The sequence below is a fragment of the Elgaria multicarinata genome, chromosome 2, assembly GCF_023053635.1.
Source record: "Elgaria multicarinata webbii isolate HBS135686 ecotype San Diego chromosome 2, rElgMul1.1.pri, whole genome shotgun sequence".
NCBI lineage: Eukaryota > Metazoa > Chordata > Lepidosauria > Squamata > Anguidae > Elgaria > Elgaria multicarinata.
The window spans coordinates 15,585,389-15,593,548 of record NC_086172.1 but is presented as its reverse complement, the minus strand read 5'-3'; positions in this window follow the sequence as shown (position 1 = coordinate 15,593,548).

Sequence of the window (8,160 nt, the reverse complement as noted above, 5' to 3'; positions counted from 1 at the left end):
GAGTGATGAAACCACCATCTTCCAACCACAAATGGCATGAATAAGAGATTAGACAACCCATTCATCAATCAGATGTTAGGTTCTTTCCCTTCCCGACATCTCATGTATTATGGCCATGTGTTTTTTTGGAAACATTTCTGGCGTTACCATTAATAGGTTAATTGAAGCTTACAAAAACATGGCTAAAAGTCCTCCATCTTGGTGTGTTATCTTGATTGAAGTTATCTTGATTGATTCCCCCTGGTACATCTTCTTCGAATTAGCATTCATCTTCAGACATATTTGGTCATATCCACCTGAACATCTCCTCCCAATTGTCAAGCATGCTCAGGGCTATGACTTCCCCTGCCCAACTAGCGTTGAGTAAAGACATTCTCTTATCAGCAGGTGTGCACCATGAGATGTCAAAACAGTAATTTCTCCTCCAAGCACAAAATCAGAATGCAATTTCATCTAACTGACTTGAAAGAGAATATGCTGTCATTTGTAACCTTGGAACCTGTCATTTTGAATGTTCAGCTACATTTTCAACATGGATAGAACTCATGACATCATTTCCTGAAACCCCTTTGGAATGCAGGGCCGGATCTGTCCTACTGCTTTAAAGTGCTTTGTAACAGTTTTGACAACTGTCTATGGAGCTCTGTGTTCTGGGCCCCAACAGTTGTCAAAACTGTTATAAAGCATTTTGAAGCATTAGTGCAGATTCTGGCCAGGAAAAGTCAGCAGGTGGTAAATTATGATCTTGATGTATATTGGAGGCAGGTCTGAACATTCATTAAAGCAAAACAAATCACAATGCTCAGTTCTCGCCTTGTGATAGCTTTGTTACATCATCATTAGATTAAAAATAGTTGTGCACCAGACTAGGGTTCTGTGCTAGAAACTAGACTACAATCTCATGAAACCAGGTAAGGAGCTCAGACATTTGCTGCCTGCTTCTGGCACCTGTCTGTGCTCACTTCATTGCTTGCCTTAGCTAGAGCTGGTTGCTCACTGCTTTTTGGACTTAACAAAAGTCTCTTCTTTACGATTCTTTTGCAGTTTATTATTGGAAAGTTTGAATAATGATTTAGGATATTCCAGCATGATCTAGCAAACTGCTAGCACTTGAAAGCGTGGGAAAGCAGGCTGCTAGATCAAAATATCAGAAGCATTGGATACTACTGGTCTTTTGGGATGATCAGGAGGACTAAAATGGATGCACTGGGGAGTGGATGCAGCTGCATGGTGAAACAACGGCTATCCAGGACCTGATCCTAGCCTGTATCACAGAGACCTGGTTGGATGAAGCTGGGGGCAGGGTTAATCTCTCTCAGCTTTGCCCACCAAAGTTCTCTGTCCAGCAGCAGGCAAGGCCTGGGGGCAGGGAAGTGGAGTGGCAGGGGTCTATCGGGATTCCATCCCCCTGACCAGGTGCCCTGTCCCACAGTCTGCAGGGTTCGAATGTGTGTATCTGAAGGTGGGTGCCCGGGACAGAACAGGGATTCTGTTGGTGTACCGTCCACCCCACTGCTCAACAGTCTCCCTTCCTGAGCTAGTCTCAGGGATGGTGTTAGAGTCCCCCTGGCTTGTTGCGCTGGGGGATTTCAACATCCATGCCCTATCAGGAGTGGCTCAGGACTTCATTTCTCCCATGACAACCACTGTTTGGCACACTCTGGACTTTGTTTTCTGTGTTGAACGGGGTGGTAGTGATCTGAGAGTGGAGAAACTTTGCATAGTTCTGTTGTCCTGGACAGATCACTACCAGATGGGGTTTAGATTTGCTAGCACTTGGAACCTCTGCAGGGGCGGATGGCTGATTAAGATGGTTCACCCCAGGAGGCTGATGGATCTGAATGGTTTCCTGATGGCTTTGGAAATGAAGAAACCATTTGAAGGCTCTCCATTGCCTTCTGTCACTACCCAGTTTAATGTCTGCAATGGAGAAATGACCAGGGTACTGGACATGACTGTCCTCTCTCATGAGGTGGAGACCCCCCCCTGGTTTTCTAGAGATCTGGTGGTGATTAAATGAGTGAGACAGTGACTAGAGTGACATTGTGGAAAACCCGAATGAATCCGACTGAACATGGGCTAGAGCAATACAGGCAACAACAACTGTTCTTCTCTGCCACTATTGCATCTGCAAAGAGCCGGTGTGTATTGCAGTCAGCAGAGCTGTTTTGGGTGGTCAGGGCCCTTTTACACACTGGCCTGCAAGAGAAGAATTGAGACCTTTTGGCAGCCCACTGTGAACAATTTGTCCAGCCCTTTGCAGATAAAACCACTCAGATCCGCTCTGTCTAATTGATACAGACCCAGTGAATGCAACTTTAGTTCCTGCTTGTCCAGCGTTACTGGGTACTTTTCAATCTGTACAGCCTGAGGATGTGGACACGATCCTTGGAGAGGTGAGAGCCACCACATGGGTGTTAGATCCTTACCCTTCCTGACTCGCAAAAGCAGCCAGAGGGGTGGGTCAGTGCCTCGCTTTGCCAAGGCAGGGTTCCAGCCTGCCTGAAGGAGGTGGTGGTAAGACCTTTGTTTACCCCACTGTATTGGGCAATTACCAGTCAGTCTCCCATATTCCATTTCTGGACATGGTGGCCTCCCAATTCCAGGGAGTCCTGGATGAGATGGATTAACTAGATCCATTTCAATCTGGCTTCAGTCCTGGGCCCAGTGCTCTTCAACATTTTTATTAATGATTTGGACGAGGAGGTGCAGGAAACACTTGCTGTAAGAAAGGCAAATGCTATTTTGGGCTTTATTAATAGAAGTATAGCTTCCAAATCACGTGAGGTACTGGTTCCTCTCTACTCGGCCCTGGTTAGGCCTCATCTAGAGTATTGCGTCCAGTTCTGAGCTCCACAATTCAAGAAGGATGCAGACAAGCTGGAGCATGTTCAGAGGAGGGCAACCAGGATGATCAGGGGTCTAGAAACAAAGCCCTATGAAGAGAGAATGAAAGAACTGGGCATGTTTAGCCTGGAGAAGAGAAGATTGAGGGGAGACATGATAGCACTCTTCAAATACTTAAAAGGTTGTCACACAGAGGAGGGCCAGGATCTCTTCTCGATCCTCCCAGAGTGCAGGACACGGAATAATGGACTCAAGTTAAAGGAAGTCAGATTCCAGCTGGACATCAGGAAAAACTTCCTGACCGTTAGAGCAGTGTGACAATGGAATCAGTTACCTAGGGAGGTTGTGGGCTCTCCCACACTAGAGGCCTTCAAGAGGCAGCTGGGCAAGCATCTGTCAGGGATGCTTTAGCATTGATTCCTGCATTGAGCAGGGAGTTGGACTCGATGGCCTTGTAGGCCCCTTCCAACTCTGCTATTCTATGATTCTATGATTCTATGAAATACTTGAAAGGTTGTCACACAGAGGAGGGCCAGGATCTCTTCTCAAACCTCCCAGAGTACAGGACACAGAATAATGGGCTCAAGTTACAGGAAGCCAGATTCCAGCTGGACATCAGGAAAAACTTCCTGACTGTTAGAGCAGTACGACAATGGAACCAGTTACCTAGGGAGGTTGTGGGCTCTCCCACACTTAGAGTCATTCAAGAGGCAGTTGGAGAACCATCTGTCTGGTATGCTTTAGGGTGGATTCTTGCATCCAGCGGGGGTTGGACTCAATGGCCTTATAGGCCCCTTCCAACTCTACTATTCTATGATTCTATGATTCCATCAGAAATAATAACCATTGATAGCCTTTCCCCCTGGGACCATTAGTGACCATCATGACATCTTGTGGAATCAATTTTGATAGTTTAACTATGCGCTGTGTGAAGACGTACTTCATTTTATTTGTCCTGAGTCTCCCACCAATCAGCTTCAAGGATTACCTTGGGTAATAGTATTATGGGAAAGAGAGAGAAATGTCTCCTGTGTGCATTCTCTGCACCATGCATGATTTTGTTCACCTCTAACACGTCTCACCTTACTCTCCTTTTTTCCTAGCTGAACAATCCCAGCTGTTGTCGCCTTCCCTCATAGGGAAGGTGCTCCAGCCCCTTGATCATTTTAGTTGCCCTTTTGTGCACCTTTTCCAGCTCTACCATATCTTTCTTTAGATGTGGTGACCAAAATTTTACGCAATATTCTAAATGTGGTCACACCATAGATTTGTATAAAGGCAGCATGATCTGGCAGTTTTATTCTCAATTCTTTTTTTAAAAAATGCCTAACATGGTGTTTGCCTTCTTTATAGCAGCTGCACACTGGGTGGACATTTTTATCTATCTGCCGACTGCAACCCCAAGATCTCTTTCTTGCTTGGTGACTGCTAGCTCCGATTCCATCAGGTTATTATTATTATTATTATTATTATTATTATTATTATTTATTTATATAGCACCATCAATGTACATGGTGCTTCAAGGTTATACTTGAAGTTGAGGGGTTTTTTTGTCACTATGTGCATCACTTTACACTTCCTTACATTGAACCACATCTGCTGTTTGGACGCCCACTCTCCCAGCTTGGAGAGATCCCATTGGAGCTCTTCACAATCCCTTTTTGTTTTAACCACCTTAAATAATTTGGTGTCATCAGCAGACTTGGCCACTTCACTGCTCGCTCCTAATTCCAGATCATTTATGTACAAGTTGAAAAGAATTGGTCCCAATACCGATCCCTGTGGGACCCCACTATTTACTTCCCTCCCTTGGGAGAAGTTACCAATTATTCCTACTCTCTGCTTTCTGTTCTTTAACCACATACATAAGTGTAAGGGACCTCTATTGCAGTGCCAACAGTGTTAGTGGGTGCATTGGGATATCGCCCATGGTTTTTAAGCCATGCCATACTGAGTTTCTTTATGTGAGCGATTTATTGCAAGCTCATGATTGGTCAGTCATGGAAGATTGTGGGCCATTTACATGATCTTGTGAACGACCAGGGCATCTCTCTCAGTATCCTTTAGAAATTCCACCAAGAAAAGAACCAATTTTAAAGTGGTAACAGCTGGGGGAAAGCAGGATCTTCCACCACTAGATGATGCTGTCTCAGTGGAAGTGAATGGAGGGGAAGTATTCAATTCAAACCACGTGGTTGCCCCTCTATGGGCTCATCTACACTAAGCAGGATATTGCGCTATGAAAGCGGTATGTAGAAGGCAGGAGCCACACCAGGAGTGATGCAGTGGTATAGAAGTGGTATATGGTCTGTGTCATGGGTACTTGACACAGTTGCTGTCAGTGCACTTCAATACCGCTGTAAAGCATTAGTGTGGCTCCTGCCTTTTATATACCACTTTCGTAGTGGAATATCCTGCTTGGTGTAGATAAGCCCTCTGTCTACGTAATGCAGTCCAAAACAATCATGCCGAAAAGCAGGAAGCACAAATGCCCCAGGTAAGCAGCACAATTTCCCCTTAATGTGAAGGCAACCTCTGTTAGAACAGATTATATATTTTAATATTGAAAACTGTGAACCTGAAAAGCAGTCCCTTTTATTTTGCAATGTGTATGTGTATGTATTCAGCATTAGCTATGTAAAATAACTTTTGCTCATATGTTTCATATTATCTATTGTACAAATGATGTTACTTTTGTTTTTATGGCCCTGTGCCTCTGCAGTTGAATTCCATGCTCATCCCACACAATCAGCAGGCAGGAATTTGGTTTGGAGAAAGAACCATATGGTGTAAATAAATTCAGAGTGAGACCTCCTGTATTTATCAAGTTTCCCTCCTATTCTATTGTAACAGCCGTTCCAAAACAAATAGTGTAAATGGTAAACAAGGGACACATTTGACAACTATTTCTGCAGGGTTGTATTAATCTAGAATTACCCATATAAAGAAGCACGATCATTCTGTCTGCTTCTATGGAAATACCCTCCAGGCACATTATTACAAATGCCTATTTAAAGTATTTGCTGGATTTGCATCAGTTTGGCAGCTCAGTTATAACACAGTAGGATACGTTCTTGCGAAGTAGAATAATTGTAGCAGCATACTGTAAATTAGGTATGTCAAGTTAACTGGGTTATATCTGATTAACATTTTGTGGACTGCATATTTAAAGCTGATTAGCAATAATTTCTATTAATACTAATTAGCTGTCTATTGCCCATGAATATAACAACTACAATGTATAATGGGCTCTCTTCCTCTGGCCAAATCATGGCTGCCGAGATTATTCTCATTGCCCATTAGTTGTTCTACTAACACCAGATTTGCCTTCCAAGTTGAATCCATTATTAACTTCTTACCATAGAGGTCCCCCCCACCCCATGATATCTTTTGTCCTAAACTTGGATTCCTTATTTCTTGGTTCATTCCCATCAGAAAAATTAAAAACGACCCCGTCTTTGATGGAGTTTTTCTTTATGAATGCAATATGTTCTTCTATATTAATTATTGGAATATCTTTCTCAGGCATCACATTGTAAAGTCTTTATGGGATCATGGGTCTATTACATTAAGTATTTCTGCACTTATGTTTTCAAATTTGGATTTTCCAAAACCATCATGTTGTACAATTCAAGCTAGATCTTGACAATGGACTTCTGCTATTCAAAATCCTCTCCATCAGGTTGTCGAAGAACGTTGCAAAATCACCTGTTTCTGCTGTAATCCACTCCAACCTGTAGTTTGGATTGCAGCTCCCACCATGAGCATTGGCCATGTGTCTGGGGCTGAAGGGAGCTGAAGTCCAATTATCTGGAGGGCGCCAGATTGGGGAAGACTGCTCTACCAAACTCTGAAATGGTGATGATTTGTCGCCGTAGAGTTTTCGAATTTTAAAAGTACATATTAGAAAGAGAGCTGTAGTATAACTATTATTTGATTTCATTGTTACCATTTTTATTATTTCTTGCAATTCTGCTCAACTTTCTATTGGCATTTACATCTTTCACTACTTATTACAATCTCTAGAGTGTTAAGAATTTGAAAATATTTGTTCGTTTTTTAGCAGCTTCAGAGACATTTATTTGTTTCTCTCTTTCTGATCCTACCAACTTGCCACTTACTGTTTCTTGAGGGTGTCCAGTTGAGGTTATGTAAGGGCCAACGTTGACTGATGTGCCTGTTGTTGTTGCTGATGACAAACGAAAGGCAAATCCATGGTGAATTTAGAGCGTAGAGGTTCACCTGATTGGCTCAGTTCTGGACAATATGGCTTGAATTTGGCATATTATCATGACATTTTCCTACAGCTGCATGCTGTGGTAGTGTGAACTAGCACTGATAGTGTGAACTCACCCTAATCCCATATTTTGATACATGCCTGTATTCTAATATTTATTAATTTTCTTATTGCTTCCCCATTGCTGATCCATTTATTTTAATTTATTTTATTTTTCTAGTAAGTTTCGGGCTCTGTTAACTATGAACCCCCCAAACTAGAATCTTTTCCACACATATGCCAAAGTTTTGTGTTAGTTTTGTGCCGCCACCAACAACTGTGAATCGATACTTCATGTGCAGGTTCGTAGTTAACACACCCAAAAAACAACTTTGTCATAGCACCTCCAAACTAGTGCCAAAGGTTTGTGTTAGATTTGTGCCCCTAATCCCGTTTTGTGCCACAACCTGAAGTGCGAAAACATATCCTTAGGTGTGGTCTGATGAATGAGAAAAATAATAATCACATTCTCAGATCCACTCCAAACCAGTGCCAAAGGTTTGTGCTAGATTTGTGCCATTTTGTGCCACAAATCCTAAGTTTTGTGCCATCCCGGAAGCCTGGAAATGACATATCCTTAGATATACCCTGGTCTGGTGAATGAGAAAACTTCCACATTCTCAGAATTTTCTGATAGTTTTGTTGATTCGACAGGGACATATGCATATATCCTACAGGGGAACCCTGGCTAATTGCCATATTTTGTGTGCCATATTTTGTGGCACAAATCTCAAACATGAAAATGAACATTATAAATGATTCAAGGTACTGTGTAGAAAATAAAACTATGACGAAATCTCTAGTAATTCACAAAATGGAATGAAGGTAAGCCTACTGGAAACTCTCATTTTTTCATATTTGACAATGAATTGAAAATATTAATTGCTCATTGAACTGAATCTTACAATGGTCAACTTCAGAATGGTGCAGGTACATTAATTCCTTGTTCGTATGTGCTGTAAATCAGCAGGTGGCAAATTATTTCTTGGATTTTATTACATAGATGTGTTCCCATGACAGTGGTAGTCTGTGTTATC